Source organism: Pipistrellus kuhlii, unplaced genomic scaffold (assembly GCF_014108245.1).
Source record: "Pipistrellus kuhlii isolate mPipKuh1 unplaced genomic scaffold, mPipKuh1.p scaffold_m20_p_1, whole genome shotgun sequence".
In the NCBI taxonomy this organism is placed as follows: Eukaryota; Metazoa; Chordata; class Mammalia; order Chiroptera; family Vespertilionidae; genus Pipistrellus; species Pipistrellus kuhlii.
In genome coordinates, this window is record NW_023425404.1 from 68,999,688 (window position 1) to 69,027,588 (window position 27,901).

At 37.8% G+C, this 27,901-nt stretch overlaps 1 long non-coding RNA gene across 1 annotated transcript; it reads right to left on the reverse strand.

The window, feature by feature from the left end:
* Nucleotides 1–2,155: 2,155 nt before the first annotated feature.
* On the reverse strand, nt 2,156–27,901 carry LOC118704849. The gene is made up of 3 exons (XR_004983532.2): nt 27,619–27,901; nt 17,832–17,834; nt 2,156–2,167 (listed from the first exon to the last, which is right to left on the reverse strand). It is a non-coding gene; the product is annotated as an uncharacterized LOC118704849 (long non-coding RNA).

Sequence of the window (27,901 nt, forward strand, 5' to 3'; positions counted from 1 at the left end):
TTTTAAATTGATTAAAATAGATGAAGGAATCAAATATTTAAGAAAGTATTACAGCATGATAAAAATATATATAATAGAATATCTTGCAGCAATAAAAAAGATTAGGTAGATCTATACATGCTGATATATATTTTCAAAATTTGTAATTATAAAAATGTTAGGTAGTTACAAAAGCATCATAAAGCATAAATCCATTGTTGCTTAAAAAATTATTAAAAAGACACTTGTGTTCATTTTCTTTATATCTGATCCCAGTTAACTCCTCAGTTCCCATAATTTTTATTGAGCATACTACAAGATTATTACTAATGATAAAAATTTGGGAAAGGATAAAAATAACTTGTAGATATTTTTAAAAGTCACTAAAATATTTGAAAAAAGGATTAGATATGGTGAATAGAAAAAATAAACTTGGAGAAATTATTCACAGAATCACAGAGAGACAAAAAAAAAAGGAAAAATATATGAGTGAGTTTAAGAGACATAGAAGTCAAATGAGTAAGTACAACATTTATTCAAAAGAAGTTTCAAAGGAAAAAAGAAAGAGAATGGTGAAGAATTTATCTATTAAGAGAATGGGTGAGAATTTTCCAGAAGTAATAAAACAATTCAGTTCTCAGAGAAAAAAATATAAATCTCAAAATGTGTGAAGCAGCAAAAAAAATAAAAAATAAAAAAAATAAAAATAAAAAAAAATAATAATAATAATAATTTTAAAACCAAGCCAAGGGAAGAGACAGACCACAACCAACAATTAAACATTGCTGTTTTATCAATAGCAATAATAAATAAAGGAAAGGTAGTGAATTACTCAATCTCAGTGAATGAACTGAAAATACATATATAAATATTCTCATAAAAATGAGTATTTTGTCCTCATTTAATATTACTTAAGAATGGAATCAAAATGGGAATTTCACAAATAAAAATAGATTGCAGTTACTACCAATAGACCAGCACTAAAGGAATTTCTAATAAATAATCTTCATGAAAAAAATTGAATAAATAATGAATAAGGTGGAAAGTGGGTAGGTGAACAAATAAATTGGTAAAAAGTAGAGACATCTTTTAAAAAGCACTTACTGCAATAAGCAACAGGATAAAATTGGTTAATTTGGGGAAGAGGAAAAAACAAGATCAGACCAAAACAAAAATAACATATACATTGGTAATACTTAGAGTTAAAAATTGTAAGATCTTTTTATTTGGGGAAAGTCTGATGTGATGGTTAATTTTATGTGGTAACTTGACTGGCCACAAGGTTTCCAGATATTTGATCAACATTGTCCTGGATCTTTCTGTGAGGGTGTTTGCAGATGAGATGAATATTTAAATCAATATACTGAGTGAAAAAGACCATCCTCCCTTGCCAGGACCTACATGGCGAGGTTCAGGATCTGAAGGGGCCGACACATAAATGAAAATTCTATACAAGAAACATGAATTTAGAAGGTATTAGGGGGCCAGGTGGAACCTCTTTCCTAAAGAGGCACACCAAGTCCTGACCTTATCTGCTTTTTATTCAGTTTTAGATACACATCTTGCTCTCAGTAAAGCACATCAAGAAGGTAGCAGACAGACAATCTCAAAGGTCAGTAAAGACCAATAAGGTCCAGGAAACATTTACTTGGAGGCTATCAAGTCATAAAATTGCTTTGAGCCACCACTATCTCAACACGAGCAATCGGTGTCTAGTGTAAGTCCTGCTAATGCTCAAGGTCCATTGGACTCTCATGTTCCTTGGTGCCTGCTCATGACAGTGTTGGCATGCAGTGGCTTCCACATCTACCCCTCTGTGCTTTCTTAATAAAACTTGAAAAGTGTATCCCATCTATAGGGCTTGAGTCCTTTTAAGATTCTTCATTCCACAACTGCAGACATCTCCCAGATCATCTCCAGACTGATCTCCTCTGATCCTGGACAAGCCCCCAGTTTGTGAGAAATGGCTCATTTATTTAAATTTTAAGTGATGAACTAGGAAACAAAAATGAGAGTCCCAATAACACTCCCGAGAGTGAGCATACATTCCACAGGATCACCAAGAGACCTAGTATCAATGGGCTGGGACCTTTTTAATCACATTTACCTCCCTTTATCTTATGGAATTTTCTCATTTTCTTTCCCCCACCCTACATTGTGTTAGTAATGGCCTGGCCACCTACTGTTTCTTTTCTATGAAGATAAATTAAAGGCATGGTTAATAGACTAACAATAAAGAAATTAAACCAACCAAACAAACAAAAAACACAGATAAAACAATAATCAACAGACAAGCGTGCATAACACATAGATAAGATATAATAGATCAGAGTTCTTTTCATGATTCTTTCAGATGTTTTACATTGCCTGGGACTTACAGCCAGATGCGGCCCAGAGCTCAGCCTGTTGTTCATAGATCTTATTATGTTCTGCTCTCCATAGCATTGATTGGCATCTAAAGTCATTTTACCTAAAATCTGATGGTCCCAAGGTGTCATATGGTAATTTTCAGACAAAGCATTAAGGAGTCCTTTTGTAAACAGACTGTTAGCTCCATTTTCTCTAGTTGATGAGTCTTCCCACACTGGAGGCAGAGGAGCAGGAAGGGGTGGTGATAAATCCTCCTGGAATTCTGTAGGCTTTTGATCCTCAATATGAAGTGGGCAATATACAGCTTGAACAAGAGCTCACATAGTTAAAGATGACAAGGGAGCTCATTTTCCTTGAGCCTGATTTCTTCTTAAATTCCTACCTAATTGTTTCCAGAGATCAAGGTCTAATGTTCTAACTTCAGGGAACCAAGGATTATACTCTATGATAATATGCAAAAACTGTAAGAGAATACTTTTGACACTTTAATTCCTTTATCCTTGAGAATGCAAGCTAAAAGTCTACAATAATGTTTTTGCCTTTTACTCATTATAACCTGGCTGATTCCAGAAGCATCCCATCCATTTACTTTCAAGACTCTGAAGCTGGCATGGGCTTTGGGCACTGGTGAGTTTCCACATTTCCTGGTGAGTTTCTACTTTTCCTTTTTCACTTTGTATTTCGCTCAGGTGAATCTTCTCTTCAAGTCCCTGTTCGGATGCCAATTACAATGTTTCTCTCTCATGCATGGTGAGGGCCAGGATCTGAAGGAGGAGCTGACACACAAATGAAGATGCTACACTAGAAATATGAATTTAGAAGGTATTGGGGGGCCCGGTGGAACCTCTTTCCTGAAGAGACACATTGAGTCCTGGCCTTGTCCAATTTTATTCAGTTTTAGATACACATCTTGCCCTCAGGAAAGCATAGCAAACATGTAGCAGACAGATAGTCTCAAAGGTCAGTAAAGACCACTAAGGTTCAGTAAACATTTACTTAGAGGCTATCAGGTCAGAAAATTGCTTGGAGCCACTGCTATCTCAACATGAACAACCAGGGCCTAGGGTAAGCCCTGCTAGCATTTAAGGTCCATTGGCCTCCCACATTTCTTGGTGCACGTTCATGACATTGTTGGCTGCAGTAGCTCTCCACACTCCCTAAAGTAGATGGGTATTATTCAATCATTCAAGGCCTGACTCTCCCATGAGTAAGAGAGCTCTTCTTGACAGCCTGAGTACTGAAATGTTGGCTATTTTCCTGCCTTTGGACTCAAACTAAAACATCAGCTCTTCTTGGGTCTCAAGCCCACTGACCTTTGAACTAGAATTACACTATCAGCTCTACAGATTTTCAGACCTTTAAACTCAAATTGAAACTAAATTACTGGCTCTTCTGAGTCTCCAGCTCGCTAATTCACCTGAAAATCTGAGATATAGCTACCTTCAGAGTTCATAGTTGCCAATTAATTATAGTCTTTCTGTCTCTCTCCCTCTCTCTCCCTCCCCATTCCTCCATCTCCTCTTTAATCTCCATCTATATTTCTTTGGTTCTGTTTCTCAAGGAAAACTTGAGTAAATATTATTTGGGTACTGAGAGTGATTCTAGCAGGATCCTATACAATAAAAGGCTAATATGCAAATAGACTGAACTGCGGAATAACCAGTCGCAATGATGAACTCTAAACACCAGGGAGCAGACACTCAATGCAGGAGCTGCCTCCTGGTATTCAGTGCTTCCCACAGGGGGAAATTATATAGTTGTAATAACAAAATATATAAATTATATAAATTTATTTTTGAGAAAATAATTCTTATATTTTCTCTGGAAAAATTAGTACTTTAAAATATATTGATGTACCAAGAGTGGTAAAATTTCAACCTAAAATATAATATGGTCTAATTCATAAAGAGGATTAATTCTGTGGTCTCAACCAAATTTTTAATATAAAAACCAGTTTAAATTTAATTGATATCTCTTAGAATAATTATAAAAAGTATATATGATAATCTTTCCAAGTTAAATTTCAAGACTTTAATCTAGGGATAACTATGAAACATTTCACAGGCCCTGGAGTGATTAAAGAATTTATTCCCTCTTCTTAAAATAAATATTTTTTAATTTAACCTATTTAATATACTTGAAATCATGTGGAAAGCTTTATCAAATAAAAATTAATAAATATATTTTATTTATATACATATATTTTAAATATTATAAAGGTTTTTAAGGAGGGCAAGACAAAGTTGCTAAATATTTCTTAAGATTCAACAAGAGAATTTTAAAAAACAAAAGCCTTGGGCAGCCTGCATTTTAAATAGGCTAGGAGAAAGAATGGAATAGATCAAATGTATAAGTCTTCTTACTTTACTTTATAAATAAGAGATGTCTACTGTAATTACTTAAATTAGTTTTTAAAAATATAATCAAGATCTTATACAATTTTGGTTATATGAGAAGCAAATATTTTAATAAACAATTGGATTCTAGTAAAGTCCTCTGAAAAGTTACTGAGACCTCCCACAATCCCTCTGTGTATGCAAATGAGTGCTAACCAAAAAGAATTTTGTTTAAAAATAAATCTTAAGCTTAATAAAAGGAGAAATTTTAAAATTTTTAAATCTCCTCCACTAACATTTACAGAGTAAACTGAAGGTTATTATTCAAGCATTAAATCTAATGATTAATCAGTCACCATAAATAAAAGAGAGGCACTAAAAATGTAGGCAGCAGTATCAGCCAGCATCTGAAAAGAAAGAAAAAAGGTTTTTAAAAAAAACTTTCTAAGTGTAGAAAATACCCTAGAGGGGGGGGAAAAAAGGGGAGGGTTTCTCCAAATGTCTGGAAAGCTGTAATTAAAAGTTAATACCTTAGGCCTCAAAAAGAAAAATAAAGAATTTGTGTTTTTGCCTTCCTCAACAAAGCTTATGTAATCCACAAAACATCAGGAGGTATACTCAAAGACTGATAGAAGAAATAGCCAAGAACAAATGAAGTTAGAAAATAAGCCTTATTTCAGACTAATTTAAACTGGCAAATTGAAGTAAGTGAATAATCAAGGGAACCTTGTACTAGGGAACCTTGTATTGTACTAGGCAGGAAACTATTCTTGGAGTGTTAACTAATTATTTACTGATGGTTCATCTCATAGTAAAGCTGCATATAATGCACAGTCATATTTCTGTGCAAAGAATTGAATTAAAAAACTATCAAGACTGCAATGCAAGATTTCCAAAGATTTCCTCTTAATATTATTTAAAACAAAAAAGAGAGGATAGTGGAGTAATCTCCTTTAATTACTTAAATTTTTACTTTAAAAATTTTTTCACTTATAATGCTGATGGCAAGACACACATGATGTCACAATAAGCCAAAGGAAAATGGTTTGGCAGAATGAAAGGATCCCAAGTCTAGTTTATAGAAAGGATTCCTTTATTAACCTTTGGTTGAAAATATGCTTATTTATTTTCAGAAAACTCTTCCCACACTGTGTGGATTCCTGCAACAATGGATCTGAGTAAGGAACTAACCAGACTACTCCAGCCACAGATAGCAGTGGCCCCAAGCAACACACTGATGAAACAGCCCAGAGATGGAGCATGGTGAAGATGCTTTGCTATGCTAGCAGTCAGCAGTTATGCATTGCTATAGGTTGCCTAGGACAAAGCCAAAGAAGATCGAACCTGCATTGCCATTGATCACTGTTTGTCCACCATCCAGAACTAGAATATCATTGCTGTCATATCACAAGAGACAGTGATTGGAAAGGGGACTAAAAGAACTGTAGGCCCAGAAAAGAGCTTACTACAGACTGATCCCATTGATGCCTAGAAGCAATTAAAAAGGACATGAAAGAACTATCCCTTCCATTGAATTTGAAAATCTTAAAAGGATCTGAGCTCTGCAAATGAGTTCTGCAAATGACATACATTCTTATTAAATTTATTAAATCAAAGAAGGGGAACATGCTGGAGGCTAATTCTAGCAGATCATAAATGCAAGAAGTTCATCAAAAGGTTTATTAACCTTGTGGCTTCAGGAGAGCTGAAGATCTACATATTATTGCCTGCTGCCAGACAGCTAAGGGCAGGTCCCCACACCTGATAATCTTTTACTGTTTACCAACCTTTACCTTTGATATGTATATCTGCTTTGTTATAGGGAAGAATGTGGAAATAAAAAGCCATGGGTCTGGAGATTCTGAGAGCTTAATCACTAGAACTGAGTTTTTGTATGGCTTTCCCCCATGCCTTCCAAATTTATATTTCATGTCTAGATTATTAATTTATGCATAGACCCTTTTCCAGAGTCCTTGAGCCATGGTACATGCAGAAAACACTCCAGCACCTATAAATTATTTTGAAAAGATAAACATCCTTATGGAATAAAATAATAAACAGATTATCAAGAAAATACATATATCCAATAAATATGTGAAAAAATACTTAGCCTCACTAATAATAATAAAATTCTACCATTAATGTAGTCCATACAGGTCAGATTCCTCCGTCATAGAGAAGGGTGGGAAAATAAGAAGTGAATCTGAAGAACAAATGGAACTATACCATATAAAGAGCTTTGCTAACCAAGTTCTCTGAGATTTTCCCAATAAAGACATATATAAATCTACACAGAGAAAAAATAAATTAAATTTTCAAATCTTTGTTTAGAACTGTTTGCTCATTTTGATATGTATGTCTAAACTATATTGGAAGTTAGAAATCATGATATTCTAAATAAAACAAAAGAAATCTAATGGGATTTTCCTAATAGGAAAAAGACTAGTGGGATTTTACCATTAGAATAAATTATAAAACAGATTTTTTTTACACTAGAGAGTTTTCTTTATGCTGTAGAAATATAGGTGTCTTATTCTCATCACAGAGTGAGCATTAGCAATTTCTGAGATTAGTACAATTTGATTCATTGAATTTTGCCACCTTCAGGTGCAGAGATGAAAAGAGGAATGCCTAAATATTACTTGGAAATTACATTTGATTGAGAATTTCATGCATTGAAACCATTGAACTATTGTAGTATCTTAAAAAAATTTTTTTTTTCTAACTAAATAACAAGAGTCAAACATGGTCTAGTCCAGATTGGAAAAACCCTACAACAATAATGACTGCTTACTTATTTGTTCCTTTATTTGTTCAGTTCATTCAATATGCTTTTATATAGTTTGTGTCAAGAATTGTTATAGAGAAAGATTTCTCCTGGAGCTCATAGTTAGTAATGAAGACAAATGCAAAGTATTAAATGATATGATAAGAGGTATTTAATACAAAGTGAAAAAGGGAGCTATGAACACAGAGGAGAATTTTTTAGGGTGTTTTTCTTTTTTTTTCAAAGCAGTGCCTAAGACACAAGGATTCTTGTGCAAGTGATTTATTGGGGGTGTGTATTCAAGTGAAACCTAAAATACTATGAGGAAAGCAAGATGCAGCAATGTAAGTTCAATAGAAGTTAAGCTTCTTTCTGAGAAGCTCTGGGTCATGAATGGCATCATCAAGTTGTACCATCTTGAAGTAAAAATCATGTTCTTATATCAATAGTCACAGTCTCCCGGTTGGCCCAGGGAAGAGTTCCTAGGCATAAGTTCCTGGGTATTTTCAAATAAAGAGGCTTCTGTTGGCCAGGGACAACTTTCAGGAATATCACTGTAGGCTGTTAGCTGTCATTACTCACAGAAGCTGGGGGAGGGGTGCTTTAGCCAAATTATGTAGGATCTGTGCCTACTGCATCCCACCATTTTCAGCTGCTCAGATCCACCTGCTTCTCACATCAAGTGCACATCATCATCATCGTATAACTTATTTCTCCAGAAACAAATTCTGGTTGGCCAGAATTTCTGGGGAAACTTATATGAGGAGAGTTATTGAAACAACTGCAATCCCTACTACACCAGTACTCATCATCTTCCTTCCCTCTCCACACATTCTAGATTCCTCTCTGTCTTGTCTAGCACTTTTGTTGATCTGAATCTACGGTTACCTTGACCATACTCAGTCATGTTTGCTATAGTTCTGTGTTCACCATTTACTCATTTACAATTAAAATGGAGGTGAAGATACCAAGAGATGGTTCATGTGGTCATTTGCATGCCAAAAATATTTCTCCCTATCCTAATATGCAACAAGTCTTATTTCCTGTTGGTTATCAGAGTTCAATAACCCCTGCCAGCATGGTAATTTCTCTTATTTCTTGTTCATCTATTGGTACAAGGAGCCCAAAACGAACAATGGTAGCTGTAAGTTTAATTTCAGTGGAAAACCTAAAGAGCCTTCCTTCTCTTTGAAATCTCGAAACCCACACAGTGTAACTATGTGGGGTTTGGAAGCACACATCCTCCAAATGGGTTATTGTCAGTTATGGTAGTGACTTGCATTTTTATACTTTGATTACCAGATCCACATATTCTACCTGTTAGTGAGTTGAGTGTTGTTGATTTTTGTGTGTGTGATTTTTTTTCTGAGTAGGATGCAAAGTTGATTTCTTTCCCAGGTGGATTAGAAGAACGAAGCTATGGACAAAAGGTGGTACAAAAAACAGGTGGAAATTTATTGGAAACAAGTACAGACTCCCACGTGGAGAGGATGTCTTAAAGGGGATAACCCACTAAGCCCCTTTCTTCCCTAAGGTTTGTAAAGGCCCTAGTTCTTTGTCTCTTGATGTTGCCTTTTAATTGGTAGAATATCAACTTCAAAGCTTAAAACCCATGTGGTGCCCATCCTTTTTTCTCCCCTTTCAGTGGTAGAATTCTCTATCTCCTATGAAAACCTGTTTTCCTCTTTCTCCCATTTTTCAGCATTTCTCTGTCCCCTGTGAAAGCTTGTTTACTCTTTCTCCCCACACCCTGTGGCTCTTCCCTATCTTCTATGAATGGATGTCTTCTTTTCCCCTTAGTGTGGCTCCTTTTGCTCTCTGTGAACGTCTGTTTTTTGGCAGCTCCAAGCCCTCACCTTTGTAGTTCTCCCCCATGGATCTTCTTTATTTCTAAAATTCCCTAAACCTGCCTATTTTACCCCTAAAAACTCCTTTCATTAGGGACATGACACCATGTACTCCATATCCTTACAGGATGTCATCTTCAAGCTTCAGATGCACCTTCAAGAGACCATTCTAATGCCCGGTGAGACTCCAGCTTCAGAATGAGGTAGTAGTATATTATAGGAGCAGTACACCTCATTTGCCATAAAATGGGTCTTGGTTTGCAAAAATAGTATACAGGATCTCATGCTAGTGAATTATATCCTTGAATCATGGCAGGCAGTGGTAGAGGCACTGTGAACAGGAGATGCAAACTCATATCCAGAATGCAAGTTAATTGCAATCAGATCAAATAGTTTCCCTTTCCAGGGTGAAAGGATTACAGTTAAGTCTTGTGCCCGGTTGCCAGCTCTGTCTGCACGTTGGCAATGAGATGAGGCTCTCAACTGCAGCCAAAGAAGCCTGGTTTGTTTAAATTGGCAACTGAATCAGAGCCTGTATTTTCTCTCTTTACGGCATTAATGGTCCTTAGTAACAGCTTCCAAATACCACAGTCCTTACAGTTATTATTTACCCTGAAACTCTTAACCATCAGAAACATTACACAAACTACATCCATCTGTATCTCATCCAAGATACCAGTGGTGGATTTCTCAGCAGTTGTATGGCTACAGCAGGTCCAGACAATCAATACTCTCCCGATCAACAGTAATGAAGTCTTTGTTACTGTTTGGTTGGTCTCCATTTTTAGGACTACTTTCTAGGATCATTCCTGGTACCCAACTATCTTAGGTTGAGTTTTCGAACAGCAGAGCCAGAAAGAGAGGTTCTCTCAGAAACCTTGTTAGAGAGGAAAACAGATTAGGGCTGGGGGTGAAGCTAAGCAGAGATACTACAGAAGTCTAGCCTCAGGGATCCTGTAATGACTTCCATGAATGGCACACTAAATCATTCCAACCTTGAGGCAACAGGTGACCTTGTTGCCTCATATTAGCCAGCTCTCAGGACAGAGAATGGCATTTCAGACATTTCTGAGTGAGGAGGCTCCTGTTGGTAGGAGGCAATCCTCGGGTAAAGAGGCTGTCCATCCATATAGGAGCTGGGAGCAGCCAACCATTGTAGCAACTGCAGGGTGGGGACACTGTCTAGCTAAAATGGATCTGGGCTGGGCACCAGCAGCTCTACTATAGGAGGAATGAAACACTTTTGCTGAGGACTGAGAAAAGATTTTGTCACATGGATGACACGGCTTGTAGGAAAAGAGATCATTAGGCTGAGAATGAGGTAGCCACATTAGAGGGTAAAGAACAATTCAGGCAACAAGTTCACTGAGTTCAGTTTGGAGACTTGTGGTTAGAGTCAAATATGCTTAATTTCAGCCCTCTTGAACTCAGAGTAAGCTCATCTAGTAGGTGTCAATTTTTATTTAGTATTTTTTCTTCTTGGGTTATTTTCTTTAAGCACAATAGCCTGCCCATTCTCCCTGAATATAGCTAGTTAATGAGGTATTCTGGGGTTAGTTTACAATATTTGCACTACTTAAGGTATTTAAACATCTCACTAGAATAATAATAGACACTTTATAGAAAGGCTGTATGCTTTCACTGATGTTTAAAAAGAAATAATTGTGTAAAACAAGGTAGTCTTGCTATGGGCTTCAGAAATATAAACAATTCTATATAATAAAGGCCTAATATGTAAATTGTCCCCTCAACTGGGAGTTTGACTAAGAGTTCAACCACTTACTATGATGTGCACTGACCACCAGCGGGCGGCACGGAACATGGTGGGCATTGGCGATGCAGTGCTGGCAGTGGGCAGCAGTAGAGTCGCTGCAGGCCCCAATGGGCCCTTGATGAGAATGGGACCACAGCAGTATAGTGGAGCAGGTGAGTGGGTGACACCAGGCCAACACAGGTATGAGCGGGACCTGATCACTCAGCTGATCGTCCCATAGCTGGCAGGCCCTGATAGCTGGGATGGGGAACTGGGAGTGGGTGGCTGCGGCCAACATCCAATGGTGCTGGGCGGAGAGCGGCAACCTCTCACCAGCCACCTGACGGTGGGTGTGATGGAGACAAAGGTGTGGTGAGAATGCAGGGTATCTGCCTCTCATTACCCCTGCTATTCTCCAGGGGACACCAGGGCTCCTGCACCAGGGAAGCCCCTGTGTTCAGGTGCTGAGTGCCCATGAGGAGTCTGCCCCACACCCACGTGGTCTCTCCAGGATGAGCCATGGCACAGCTGCTGGGATCGCAGGGGCTGATCCGGCTCCTCATGGGTTTATGCAGGAGCCAATCTGTGAGGCTGGCCTGGAGAGAGCGAGCTGCCCACATAGCTTCTGTACAGTGCCTCTAGGCAGCCCAAAGGCCCACGCTGTGCCCCAACCTGCGGCATTTGGCCACACTCACCACATCTCCACGTGGGGACTCAGGCACCATAACTCAGGCAGGGGGGGCTGCCCAGGACCCAGAGGTCAGCTGGGACCTGTTCTTCCACACCTGATGCTTGCACTTTGATCACCGGTCAGGCCTAGTGACCTCACTGTGCATGAATTTTGTGCACTGGGCCTCTAGTTTAGTATATAAAATGTACATTTAAGGTAAAACAGGTAGAAAAATAGCCAAAGTGAATTAGAAAAGGAAGAGTTTGAATAATTTTGGATTCTCCTAATTTATTAAATGTAGGATATACAATAAGAGGCGAGGGGGGGAAACTGACATTTAATCAATAGCATTACATTTTGAAATCTTCACTTTCATATTGATGGTCAGATAGTCACCATCACTCTATTGTGTCACAACATACTAGAAAAGAGTTCAGGGAAGAAAACACTGAAGGCTAGGTATTTGTGGGTACGTTTGGGTGAGGTGCATATTTGTGTGTGTGGGTGTGAGTGGGGGCAGAGAGGAAGGAAGGGAGAGACAGATACTTTTGGTCTCTAAGTGTCATTTTAAAACCAAATATAAATTATTTAGATAGTCTAGTGCATACCTGTGTGTTTCTGGTGTAACATGTAGGTACAAGAATTGACACCACAATAAAGCCAGCATTTGAAATTCGAAGAGGAGAAAAGACTTTCTTTTGAATCTACCAACCAGATCTCGTGTTGTGCAGTCAGGAGCTTTGTATTATTAAATGAAATCAAAAGCACATCAGGCCTAGCAGCATCTTAAAAACCATTAGTGTTTCATTTAAAGAGAGTGTCTTGTTTCTGAAATATTCATAGCTGGAATCCACCACCACTGCTGAGATTTGCATCTCCTCTCTCCCCATTATGCTTACTGAATCTCTTTACTTGCTATTGTAGAAAAATATTCAAAGATTTATAGGCAGCAAAGAGAAGGAAGCAAATTATAACATCCATTATTGGCATCTACTCTTGTCTGTATCCCCAGGAAATGCAAATACAAAGGACTTCCAATTTTCTACTACAACTGAGTGGCAAAGGGAACTGTTATATGCAGATGAAGCAACTTCTATTTGGACAGAGATAAAATGGAAGAAATTTCAGTCTACTATACTTGGCATACCATTTGCATAACTCCAAGAAAACTGTCACAAAGGGATAATAAAAAATCATAATGCTCTTAAAGAACCACATATAATGCCTGCAGCTAGGCTTCTTAGAAGAGAAACAAACACAGCTTTAAGCTCTCTGAGCTGGATCAAGATCCAAAAACAAAAGAGAGACTAAATATAGATGCTTCTATATTCACTGGGAGAAGTGATCCCTCTTCTCATGTTTGGCAAAAGAATTACACTAGGTTTGAAAATAACTTATAATCCATATTGCCAGTTTTTTAAATTCTTTGAACATAAGTCATTGCTTCTCCTATAGGAATGACTATGACAATATTTCTCATCATATTGTAGGCTCTTTGAGGGCAAGGAGCTCTTGTATTCAATGTTGTCTTGTGTCCTCATTGTCTAGCATAAACTTTTGAACATAACATAATCTCAAATTAAAATGTTCAATGATAGGAATTGAAAGGGTCCTAGCAGCACAATAGTGGGACTTAAAAGATGAATGTTCCAGTCTAGTCTTTGTCTTTGTGAAAACTTGGCAGGGTTCCTATCTCTATGGGCCTCAACCCTCACTTTGGAAAAAAGGAGGTTAATAATACCTATCCTGTTTAGTTTGGGGAAGAATTATATGATGTATCATGACTAGTGTCCAGTATAATATCTGGCATAGATTTGTCTCTTGAGACATGGGTCATTTTTCCCCCCCTACCTCCTAAAATCTCCTCGAGGATTAGAAAGATCAGCAGGCACATGGTTCATGTTATCTGGACATTCTCCATCTGCTCTTATCTTTAAGGCTCTGCCCACTTCAAAACTGATTTCCAACATTTATTAAAACTTTGACTGGTGCAACCACTGTGGAGAATAGTATGGAGTTTCCTCAAAAAACTGAAAAGGGAACTCCCATTTGACCCAGTAATCCCACTCCTAGGAATATATCCCAAGAAACTAGAAACACCAATCAGAAAGGATATATGCACCCCTATGTTCATAGCAGCACAATCTACAATAGCTAGAATTTGGAAACAGCCTAGGTGCCCGTCAGCAGGTGATTGGATCCAAAAACTATGGTACATCTACACAATGGAATACTATGCTGCCATAAAAAAGAAGGGATTCTCATCATTTGCAGCAACCTGGATAGAATTGGAGAACATCATGCTGAGTGAAATAAGCCAGTCAATGAAAGAGAAATACCACATGACCTCACTCATTTATAGTTAATAAAGAACATTATAAACTGATGAACCAAAAGATAGATATAGAGACAGTAAAGCAACAAGCAGACTGTCAAATTATAGCAGGGAGGGTAGGGAGAGGTGGGGGATATAAGAGATCAACCGAAGGACTTGTATGCATGCATATAAATATAACCAATGGACACAAAACTGGGGAGGGAGGGTATGTATGGGAAGGGGGGAGCAATGTTAAAATATGTACACAGATAATAATTTAATAAAAAAATTTTAAAAAAGAATGCCACTAATTAAAAAAAGAAATAAAAAATTAACTAGTGTCTAAATTTAAAAAATTAAAAAAAAAACTTTGGCCCTTGACCACATTTCCCTCTTACCCAAGTACTGACATCATGCTGGGCAATACCAATGTCTGGGTGAACAACACACCCAACTATTTTTAATTCCCTCCTATTCACCTGGCCCTACAGTTATGAGGGTGGCCAAACAGGGATTGTGCAATGCTCGCATGATACTAATGACGCTCACACTCAGGAGAAGAGGACACCCCACATCAGGCAAGGACACATGGAGTGTGTCTGGGAACAGAGTGAACAACTAGGGGTAGTGGAGGCAGGCTTTATAGTATCAATAGGGTGAGTGATCCTGGTTTCCATGGGAGATATGATTGGCTTGCTTAAATAATTCTACAGAATGGCAGGGAACTGCAGCCCACTTCTCAGGGGTAAGCAGAAACTGCACCTGATCCCTGTGATAAGAAGGGTTATCTGGCTAGGGGATCTTACTTGTGAGAACAAAGTGGGGGGGGGGGACCGCGGGGGAAGCCTGGGATTAGGCCATTGAGGTAATTTCTGTTTTGCCAGATATCAAGGCAGCACATAATATTTAGCCTTAATTTTAGACCTCATAAACCACACCAATTCATGTTTGACTTCTCAATTTCTTTAACTCCAGGAATTCACCTCCAATTTACTTTGGTGGGGATTATACTTTCAGTCTAATACTCAGAATCATAATTTCCAACTTCCCACCTTCTTACCATCCTTCTGGTTCTATTTTATTGTTCTTCGATCCTCTCTGAAAAAAACAACTCTGAATCTATTGTGTTTACTCTGCTGAGAACTATAAAGGGAAACCATTCAGCCAATGGGATTTGAATTTTACATTTTTTAATCCTTGACTGTAAGTGGATTATTATATTGCCTAGAAGCTTACGACCTTGTTCTCTCAATAAGCAGCAAAGCTGCTACAAATTTCACTGTTATTATCAAGGCCCTATTCAACCTTTCTCTAGTCATTCTCACAAAGCACATGAGATAAAAATTCTATCTACACTGCATCCTCCCTTAAGCCTATAGAGAAAGGGACATTTCTCTTTCTTTCCACCACCAAGTATACTCTTGTACTCTGAATCTTTTCTTGTCTCATCTCCTTGACATCTTTTCCATCTTTTTCTCTTCTTTTTCCTCAGTCTCCTTCTCTCAGTTGTGCTTTTGTATTAGCATATAAACATCAAAGGCTCTTCTACTTTAAAAATCCCACCTTTGGCCCTTTAACTACTATTGTTATATCTTTTTTCTTCCCCTTACAATCAAGCTGCTTTAAAGAATATGTTAGAATTTAAATTGCTTCCAGCTCCATTCATTCCTAACTCAATGCAACAATAGATTTGCCAATACACATCAGTAAATTGGCTTTCATCAACCTAGTGTAAGGCTTTCAGTTCTTATCCTGCTGAACCCTCTAGAACATGGGGCATTGTCAGTTCTGCACACCTCCAGGCTTCTGGGACACCTCTCTTCTAGTCCCTGATCACTTGTGTTTAGTCATCTTTCCTTTGTTCCCCCTCCCCTGCCCACCTTTAATGCTAAAGTTCCTCAAGGTTCAATTCTCAGTTATGCCTCTTAGGTTGTCCAATCCATACCCCAACTGCTGACTTTCAAAGCAATTTATCTTACTCAGAACCTCTCCCTGTTCCAGAGCTCTGTCTCAAACTGACTACTAATTATCACCTTCTTTTGCATGTGCCCCAAACTTAGGGCACAGTAAATTCATCACCTTCTACATCAGACCTTACTACGAGTGTACTTCATTTTACATCCCCTATTTTGTTTTTTACTCCCCTACAACTAATCCAAAATCCCAGGAAATATCCAGATCTCTTCCTGTCTGCTTCATCCCTTGTATTTTTGCATCTCTGTATTCTTCTATCCAAGCCTGGACTCATACAATAGTTTCATAGTTTCCTCCAGTAAATAACAGTCTTTAGTTCTCCAAAGAGTTTGATTTCCCAAATCTGATCTACCAAATAGCTTGAGGAACATTATTTAAAAATATAGATTTGTTATCTGTATACCTATTTCCCTATCTTCCTCTTCCCATACAACATGGGTCGGCAGCTAAGTAATTGCGGATTTTTTCAAGAAAATCAAAGACAATTTTTTCATGGAACTAAATAACTTTATTCTGTAATGTATTGCCCATTTTGATCAATGACCTTTTGCCATCTTTCAGGCAGCATCATAATCCCACGTTCAAAAAACTTCTGGTTTTTATTAGCAAAAAACTGAATCAGGTACGATTTGACATCATCATCATTATTGAAATTTTTACCATTCAAGGAGTTTTGTAAAGATCGAAACAAAAAGTAATCAGATGGTGCAAGGTCAGGACTATATGGTGGATGTGGCAAAACATCCCAACCAAGCTCCATTAATTTTTGCCGAGTGACCAAAGATGTGTGTGGCCTTGCATTGTCATGATGGAATACAACACCTTTTTGATTTGTCAATTCGGGCCGCTTTTCTTCAACTGCATAGTTTAATTTCGTTAGTTGTTCAATGTAGACATCAGAATTGATCGTTCGGTTGGGTGGTAAGAGTTCAAAGTAGACAATTCCTTTGTAATCCCACCAAACTGATAACAAAACCTTCTTTTGATGAATATCAGCTTTTGATGTTATTTGAGTTGGTTCACCTGGCCTGCTCCATGATCTTTTCCGCTTGATATTGTTGTAAACAACCCATTTTTCATAGCCAGTTATCAGTCGTTTTAAAAATGGATCATTTTCATTATGTTTCTTTAGCAAATCGCAGCTGCTAATGTGTTGCATTAACTGTGATTCTTTCAGTTCGTGAGGAACCCATGTATCGAGTTTTTGAACATAGCCAAGTTGTTTTAAGTGATTTTCAATGCATGTATGCGATACATGAAGCTTCTCTGCAATCTCACGTGTTGTACTGTGACAGTCCGAATTAATTATTGCTTTGATTAGGGCGTCATCAACTTCAACTGGACGACCAGAGCATTTTTCATCTTTGAGTGAAAAATCACCAGAACGAAATTTGGCAAACCAATTTTGACACTGACGTTCTTTTAAGGCTTCGTCACCATAAACAGCACATAACTTTTTATGAGCTTGCGATGCGTTTTTCCCTTTGCGGAAATAAAAAAGCAAAATATGACGAAAATGTTCCTTTTGATTTGCCATTTTTCAACGAATGCCAAACGAAAACTACAAAACAGATCAAAAAACTTTTTTTACTGATTAACAGCTGAATAGCCAACTATCAAATAACAAAATGTGTTTTACATTTGTACTACTTCTGCAAACCTAAAAATTCAACTGAAGCCATATATGTGTGAAACCCGCAATTACTTAGTTGCCGACCCAATATTTCCCTATCTTCCTCTTCCCATACAACATGGAACCAGAAGGACAAAAATAATCAATGTTTATAAATTTTCCCAGGTGAATATCAAGTAAATCACCCTCTGATAAACACTGGGCACTGGTAAGGTTTTCCAGTCATGGTGTTGCATAGTTTTGTGCTTCGGAAAGATAGCTCAGGCTGTGGTGTGCAGGGTGAACTAGAGGCTGATTCAGTGCAACCAACATGTTTTCTTACATATAAAAACCGAAAAGGCACCCAGGATAGCCACCACTGCATGTCCATGTAGTGGTTCCTGTCAATAGACACTCTGTAAGTATTCTTATCTACCCTCCTAGTGATTGACAGCTGTGCTAACTGCCCAGAGTGAGCAAGAAACTCAGAAATATTAATGAATTTTCATAAAATCACACAGTAACTCAGTAACATAAAGATCAGATTTTTATGATTTTCTGTCTCCTTGTCTTGTATAGTTTCCCAAGCCAGTTCACTGTCTATAGACGGGTTATCATCATATCGTCTTTAAATAAATCTTCCCAATGGCTTATGGAATTAACCAACACCTCATTTCCTCCTTACGTAAGTGTTCAGACAATCATATCTATTAGGGAGCCCATGCCTTCCAAATCCCCTGAAGAAGGTTCAAATCTGAGAAGTGAATACATTTTATCTAAGCAGAGCCTGTCAGAACATTTTTAATAAAGGCCTGGCCCAATTTCAGAGCATTCTTTTCATTAGGGCAGGTCTGAAAGCAAAGGCCTTGAAAGTGCTTAGAAAAACATAGTGTAATCACTATGGTACCATTATCCTGTCCCTGGTAATCATTAGGCATCAGCTTGCCAAAGCGAAGGGCGGTAAATTACTCATGTATTGTTACCTGAGCTGTGCAGAAGATTGAAATCTGGACTACTAATGATTTTTTTTTCACCTTGTTTGGGAGAGGCTGTAGAAAAGTTCACATGCAGCACAGCTGCTGGCTGGCTGGCTGGTGAAAGTGCTTTCAGACAAACATGAAAGGGAAGCAAAGCATCACCTCCCTTCAAAAGTGAAGCGGAAAAGCTCCGCATCCTTTCATGAAAGCAGCTCTCAGGGAGAAATACTAAAAGTCGTCAAGATCTATATATTCCTGGATAAGAAACTAGTTCCTCGGCTTTGAGTCGATTTTTACCTGCTATAAAAGATATTAGACAGACAACAAGCTGGATTTAACAGAAATCAAGTTTAAGGTAAATATTTACCAACAGTTTGTAGAAAAAAATTCTTATTTAGTGGCATCATCTAATGAATTGGATGTTGTTGTTTTTGTTTTGTTTTGTTTTATTTTATTTTGTGGTTTTTTTTGGTCTGCTGCTTCAGCAAGTTTGGAATTCAATAAAGGCTTGAGTGTAGGTGAGATGAAAGAGAACCAAACCATTCCTAACCTTGTTAAAGCATTTACAAAATCTAATACAAGCAGTGTGATTGGGAACATGAGAAGTCAGCCATTACTACGTTTGTGTCTGTACCTAAAAAGACATCTGACGAGAACACCTAGGTTCCTGATACTGCGGATAATGGATGTAGGCCAGGTGGAGAGTTCTAGACCGTTTTGTGAATGTGAAAGGTCACATTCACGATGGAGATCGAATGCCTCTTACTTCTATAGGAAAAAGGACGGTGTCTGGAATGGGGACATGAGAATCAAAAAAGCATTTATTTCTACTGCTGGCTCAGCTGGTGACTGCTTCTTTAGTTTGAGGCAATTTTCCCAGCCAATTTGTGACTAAATCTCAGCATCTACAAAATGAGGTTAGGCATCTGTGCTGTTTGAGACCCAGCTAGTACGTATTACTAGGACTTTTGTTCGTGTTATTAATGTTTATGATGCCTTAATGGATTTTCAGAGAAAAAGGATTATACAAGCTCAAAGTGTTATGAATATTATTTTTCATGTTATTACAAAGGGTATTGTGGAGGCTGATGAATTAACATTCCCAATATTCTTTAGGGAAAGTTGTAATAAACATTAAAGGTATTATTTAATGAACAGATCAGTCCCTAAAAATTATGTAGAAAACCTACATGAAATAGCTTCCTGGTCAACCTGATATTAGGGTCATATCAGACTCTTAGTCACCTAAAGTATTTACCAGAATATAGATATAGTTATAGATATAGATATAGATATAGATATAGATATAGATATCCATGTAAACGCAGAGTGCCAGTGTACCCATATTATCCAGAAAGATGAAATAATGTGTCATAAAGTTTCATTTGTTCAAAAATTTGATGGTCTAATAATTTGTATATTAATGTTTCTTTTGTTTCACTGTTGATTTCTTAAACAGTTCTTAATACAATATAAACCCATTTTCTAACAGATGGGGTTTTAATATAATAGTATCCTTGGGGTTTTGTATTTTTGTCAGAGATTTGCTTGATATTTAATGCCTCAGAGATGCTGGACATATTTTTATGGTGCCTGGCTTTGAATAGCTATTAAAGTGTATATTACAGGCATAAGGCACCTTCAATTTGCAGTATTTTACCTACTTATGCCATTTCCAGGGCTCTCTATTGTAGCATTATCATTAAGGTTGCTGGCCCTTTGCTGTCAACAACATGATTGAATTCTATTACAGTTGCTCTTGATATAAAATCCTCTCATGTTCGTTGGCACTAAAGGTGCAGGAGCCATGCAGGAGGTAACATAAAAAGGAGCAATGTGCTCTGAACTGAAAGCAGGAGAGCGGGAGCCTGGAGAAGGTAAATAGATCCCCGATGCAAGACATCGCTGTATTACCATACTCTCTGGGGGCAGGCTTTCTTTTGAAGTTTAGTTCATAAATACTAAAGAGAGTTCTGCTCTCATTTTGCTTTTCTCTCTAGGACACTGGAGCTGCGATCTGGAGGAAGTCTCACAAGGAAAGGCTCAGTAAAGAAAATGGCGGTCTGCCGTAAGACAGAGGAGAATCTAATCAATGAGTAATGCCCCCTAATTTACATTCAATAATGGTGCTTCTTACACTTAGGAAAGAAGAACTCAGCAGCCCTTCTTACAACCAGAACAGCAAAACAGGTACCACAGGTAACTAAAGAACAGAGGTGCCCACTTTATAAAACCAACTTGTCTTCAAAAACTATTTACCAGTACCCTTGAGCTTGTGTCTGGGTTTCAGTTTCCTCATCCTCATAAGGCTGTGGGGAAGGTGGTATTAGTGAATATTTGTGAAACTTCGAAATGCGTGGCCCACAGAACATGCTGTCTTCCGTATGCAGCAGTGAGGTCCGGTACCACACAGCCTCCGCAGGAAGGCACATTTGCACCTGTCCCACCTCTGCCTGAGGAATACGCGCGTGTGAGGAAATGAGGTGACAGAGAAGTGGAGCATATAGAAACATAGCCAATTCACTGTAATAAAGGGATATTCCATACAGTCCTAATAGCTGGTGATTGCTGGGCACGGACTTGTGCTGGATTGAGCCTTCCTGTGCATCATTTCATTGCATCCCTCAGGAACGCTCTGAGGGAGGCATTCTCGTTAGCCTCAGTTTACCACTAAGGAAAATGAGGCAATGAGAGGAAAAAAATGACAATATTTATGTGAGGAGCTGGGAGTAGTTTATCCAGCTGCTATCCTTCATTTTATCGCCCTCCTTTCTCACTCCCATATTTGTATGGGGATAAGAATTGTTAACTGTGGACTAAACCATGAATGTCTGCATAGTTACAACTAAAAGATATCTATTTGTCCATGCATCACATATTTTCTCAGGGAGAACTGGAAGGTCACAATTAAAGAAGAATTTGTTTATAGGCATATAGCTCTACATCCTATATTAACAGAACTATCTTTTCATGTTTGTATAAAGGTTTTGGGGGGCTCAACATGCATGTCTTTTCTGTTCTCCTAAATGCCCATGGCAGAGCAAGGAGAGTGGTGCAGGGGCTGATCTGCCCTAGGTATAGATTGTAAGGAGGTACACTGTCTATGGAGAATTGAAAAAAAAATAAAAATAAAACCAAGCAAAAATCAGCCTGCTTTTTCTTAGAACCAGGCAATTCTAACCCCATTGGTGATAGAGCACTGTTCCTCACCAGGCAGCCTCCAGGCCCTGCCCTCCCTCCCCTCTGGCATGTCACCGCTTATCTGCCTTTGGGGAGGGAATTAAAGTGTGATACAAAGGAAATGAGATATTTTCAATAATAAAAATACCTAGCCATCTATCAGTTAGATATTTATTAGGTATGTAGATATTTTTAATGACTACTGTTAGAACACTTTCACAGCACAGAGAGAAAAAACAAACCTTTTATGAAAAGAAACACATACACCCAAAAACAAAGGTATAATACTGCCCCCAAAATCACTTTGCTCAATCGATCCCTAATATCCAGAGGGGCCGGGAGACACATATCTGCTTCATTTTGTTCCCATGGCTTGGCAGGGAGGTGGGTATTCTTTAATGATGAGAGGAGACTATAGGAAGCAGTTAAGAATAAAGCCTTTCCAATTTAACTGTTCCATTCTTTTCTTCTCCCCAAGATGACGGATGATGTATGGGAAAAAATAAGAATTCAGAACAGTGTGACTAAATCATACTTGTTAAAGTTAGAAAAGCCCTGAATAGGTCAATTTTACTGACTTCATAGAGGGAGAAAAGCACAAGAACCTTTCATGAAAGGTAAGAGGTTTGCAACTCCCCACCTGAGCTTACAATTACTGTTTACTCACCTGTGTACTACCATTATTGTCATCAGACTTTATGGATAAGGTCATCCCATGGCAAAACTATAAAATAGGTGTTGTTCTTTGGTTCACCATTCTTTTTGGAACACTCTTACAGCTTTGCTGGGTTCCCATCTCCTCATATGCTGATGCACCCTATCAACCACCACCACCTCCCACACCCGGTCACCAGACATAACAGTTTGAGGGCTTCGGCAATAACTTGTGTTCCTTATCTTTCCCACTTACTTTCTCCCATCAGCCTTTTTCCCTCCCATGTTCTATTCCCTCGGAACTCTGGTCTGAGAAAACAGCTGGGGATACATTGCTCATGCCACTTCCTAAAGGTGGATTGGCCAATTGCTTTTATTTGAGTAAACTAGAGGCCCAGTGCGTGAATTCATGCATGAGTGGGGTCCAACCGGCCTGCCCTGATGTGGGCCAATCAGGTGGGGCCAGGGCCGGCCTGGGGGAAGGACTTTGGGCAGTTGGCTGGCTCTGTACCCTAGTCAAACTCCCATTCAAACTCCTGATCAGGGGGACAATTTGCATATTAGACTTTAATTATACAGGATTGGGTAGTTTCTCTGTGCTTTCAGGCTAAGAACTAAGAATTTGTATCCTTTAATATAGATTCCCCTAAATTAAGGTCAGGATTAAAAGATAACAAGAAACAAACACAACTATTCAGTTGCTTACTATAAGTGATGTTTAAGAAAAAATAGAGTAGCATTAACTGTCAGTTTTAGAAAATAAAAACAAATCGAGGCCCATTCATGAATTTGGGATAAGGCGAGTCCACAATGTAAAATTGGTCCTACTGAATTAAGCAGCAAATAAGTGTTTAAAACCAAAAGAGCAAAGGCGTAAGTAAGGCTAATGTAGAAAAATGGCTTTTTCTTAAGGTTCTTAAGGATTAAACCTCACAGATAACAGCATGGTGATTACCAAAGAAGAAGGGAGGTAGGGGAAGGTAGGAGAAGATAGAGGGGGAATGAATGGTGATAAAAGGAGAGTTGACTTGGGGTGTTGGACACACACTACAATATTCAGATGATATATTATAGAGTGGTACACCCAAAACCTATATACTTTTATTATCCAATATCAAACCAATAAATTCAATAAAAAAGAGTAGATGTACCACAGTTTTTTAATTCACTCATATGCTGTTGGACACTGATTCCAAATCTTAGCTAGGATGAATTATGCCACTATGAACATAGGGGTGCATATATCCTTTCTGATTGGTGTTTCTAATTTCTTAGGATATATTCCTAGAAGTAGGATCACTGGGTTAAATGGTAATTCCATTTTTAGTTTGTTGAGAAAATGCCATACTGTTCTTCACAGTGGCTGCAACAGTCTGCATTCTCACCTGCAGTGCACAAGGGTTCCTTTTTCTCCACATCCTTGCCAGCATTGTTGTCTGTTAATTTGTTGATGATTGCCATTCTGACAGGTGTGAGATGGTACTGCATTGTAGTTTTGATTTGCATCTCTCAGATAATTAGTGACTTTGAGCAAGTTTTCATACGCCTCTTGGCCTTTCTTTTGTCTTCTTTTGAAAAGTATCTATTTAGGTCCTTTGCCCATTTTTTTGATTGGGCTGTTTATCTTCTGTCTTAAGTTGTGTGAGTTCCCTGTAAATGTTGGAAATTAAAACCTATTGGTGATAACATTGGCAAATATGTACATCTACTAAATGGAATATTATGCTGCATTAAAAAAGAAGGAATTCTTACCATTTGCAACAGCATGGATGAAACTGGAGAGCATTAGGCTAAATGAAATAAGCCAGTCAGAGAAAAATAAATATAACATGATCTCACTCACTTGTGGAATATAATGAACAACATAAACTGATGAACAAAAATAGATCCAGAGACAGAGAAGTATCAATCAGAAGGAAGGTAGTGGAGGATGAGGGTAGGGAACAGAGATCAACCAAAGGACTGTATGCATGCATATAAGTCTAACCAATGGACACAGAAAACAGGGGGGTGAGGACATGAGTAGGGGGTGGAGTGGGAGGACAACGGGGAATAAGGATACATATATAATAACTTAATAAAGAAATAAAAAAAGAGTAGTCTCTTTTCTGCTTAATCCTTTGTAACTCCATAGAAAACAGAGGAAAGGATCACAAGCAACCATACCCTCCTCTGATCATGCCACCTAAATGTAAGAAAAAGATCAATTATGTCCCCAATAATACTATTATAATTATTATATCATATTTCCACAACTAACTAAGCATATTCAAACACCATATCTTTTGCTGATATCTTCTAAAGTGATATATTCTTGTAACTTGTTCAAGATGTATTTTGTAGATGCAGGTTAGTTAGGGCAGTAGAGAAGATATTTTGGGGAGGTGTCTTCAATTCATAGCATCATGGTTCTGTTTATTCGGGTAGGTGTTTTTTGCTTACTCTACATAAAACTTTATAAAGAGATTACTACCCAAGACAAGGAATATTTTGTCACTTCAAGACAAGATATCTTAACAATTCTAGATTCTTTTCTGTGTCTTTCTGGTTTTTTTTTTTGTTGTTGTTATTGTTTTGTTTTGTTTATAGTGGTGGTTATTTGTTTTTGGTTTTCAATTCTTTTTATGTCTTTGCCTTTTTTGTCTGTCTTTCATCTCTTTGACAATAATTTTCTTGGTTAAAATGTTCCATCGTGAACAGACTAGCTTATAAGTATTTTGGAAATAAGAGTGGAAAAAAAATGATTAAATTCAGATCACAGACAGCCTGTCAGACCAAAAAAGTTCAGGGAGAAATCACTGAAAGGTTTTGAACTGGGAAAGAACTGATGAAAAATATTTCTTTATGCTGGCATAAGAATGGGCTGGAAGATTTTGAGACAGGAATCTGTTTTTTAAGTGGAAACTAACAGAATACTATGGCAAAAATTCCCATTCAGCTTAATTTCTAGGGAATTTTATCAAACTCAGCATACTGTCAGAGTTGTGAGAAGTGGTATCAGTAGCAAAATGGATTTATATTCATGCCATTGACAAGAACTTAGAAATGAAAGCTTAACTGTTTTCTCAGTCTTCCATGATCTCTAGCCTCTGTGCATATTGAGTAACAAGTGAAGCTGATTAAAAAAAAATCTATGAAACATTTTGCAAAACAATTTTCATAAAATATTGTATGCGCAATACATATAAAACAATTTTATGCATATAAAATATTACACACACACACACACACACACACACACACACATATACATAAGCTAAGTGACCATCTGACCATTTGACCACTTGACCATTCTACTGTAGTTATGATGTGCAATGACCACCAGGAGGTAGAAACTCAATGCATAGGTGTGGAAACATGGAACAGACTGATGAATCTCAGAGGGAAGAGGGGAGGTGAAAGGGCGGGAAAAGATTAACCAAAGATCTTATATGCATACTAGAGGCCCAGTGCATAGATTTGTGTACCAGTGTGGTCTCTCCACCTGGCCTGCAGGGATCGGGCCAAAACCTCGCAGTCCAACATCCCCCGAGGGGTCCCAGATTGTAAGAAGGTGCAAGTCAGGCTGAGGGACCCCACCACTGCACAAATCTGTGCACTGAGCCTCTAGTATATAAATATGATAGTATGTTATTTTATGTTTTCTAGTATTGTTTTCTCTAAGTGTATAATTATTTTTAAGGTCATGGGTATAGCACACTGTGCTTTCATTGTTTTTAGTCAATGAAGGTTCAGTTATACTGTTTGAAATCAACATGTTTGGCAAAATTTATTCCTATTGTATATATAATCTTATGCCTTTTAGAGAAAATAATTCTGCCTGAATGCCCATCAGTAGATGAATGGATAAAAATGCTGTGGTACATTTACACAATGGAATACTATGCAGCTATAAAAAAGACCTAGTTACTTTTGAGACAGCATGGAGAGACCTGGAGATGATTATGCTAGTGAAATAAGCCAGTTAGAGAAAGACAAGTACTACATGATTTCACTCATATGTGGAATCTAATGAACAAAATAAAATGAATGAAATAGGACCAGAGGCATGGAATCATGAAACAGAATGACAAATCTCAGAGGGAAGGAGGAAGAAGGGGTAGGAAGAGATTAACCAAAGAACTTATATGCATATATGTATTGTTCATGGACACAGATAATATTCTAATTAATATTCATGAGGCCAGATAATAGGGTGGTGAAGGCCATGGGTGGGGCAGGAACCAGGGGTGGGGAAGCAGGGTGAAAAAGGGGGGTGGGGCATCTGTAAATCTCTCAACAATAAAGATTTCAACATTAATGCCATTTTATTATTCATATTTTATTTTTTATTTTTATTCTTGTTCTTAAACAAGTCCCTTAAATGTTTCTTATAGTATCAGTTTGGTGGTGATTAACTCTTTTAGCTTTTTAACGTCTGGGAAGCTCTTTATCTATTCTTCAATTCTAAATTATAGCTTTGCTGGGTAATCTTGATTGTAAATCCTTCCTTTTCATCACTTTGCATATTTCTTATCCCTCCCTTCTGGTCTGCAAAGTTTCTGTTGAGAAATCAGCTGACAGCCTCATGGGAGATCCCTTGTAGTTAACTGACTGCTTTTCTCTTGCTGCTCTTAAGATTCTCTATTTATCTTTAACCTTTGGCATTTTAATTATGGTGTGTCTTGATGTGGGCCTCCTTGAGTTCATCGTGTTTGGGATTCTCTGTGCTTCCTGGGCTTATTTGTCTATTAACTTTTTCCGTTTAGGAGAGTTTTCATCATTATTTCTTCAAATAGATTTTTAATCACTTGCTCCTTCTCACTTTGCCTTTTGGTACCCTCATGATGCAAATGTTGGTAGGCTTGAAGTTAGCCTAGAGGCCCATTAAACTATCTTCATTTCTTAGTCTTTCTTTCTTTCTTTCTTTCTTTCTTTCTTTCTTTCTTTCTTTCTTTCTTTCTTTCTTTCTTTCTTTCTTTCTTTCTTTCTTTCTTTTTTTTCTCCCCCCACCTGTTTGTGTGTTTTCTGCTACCTTATCTTACAAATTTCTCAGTCTTTTGCTTCAACAACATAATCTAATCTATTGAGTCCCTGTAATGTATTCTCCACTTCAATTACTGTATTCTTCATTTCCAAAATTCTTTTTTATGTTTTTTATTCTCCATTTATATGTTTCCTATACCTTTGTTGATGTTCTCACTGAGATCATTGTGCATAATAATGACCAGTGATTTGAACTCTGCATCTGGTAGATTGCTTGTCTCCACTTTGCTCAGTTCTTTCTCTGGAGTTTTGTTCTATTCTTTCTTTTGGGACATGTTTCTCTGACTCCTTATGTTGGCTGTCACCCTGTGTTTATGTCTATGTGTTAGGTAAAGCTACTATGTTTCCCAGTCTTGGTAGAATGACTTTATGTAATAGGTGTCTTGTGGAGTGTCACAGTCTCTCTGGTCACCTGAGCCAGGTGTTACAAGTTTGTCTTT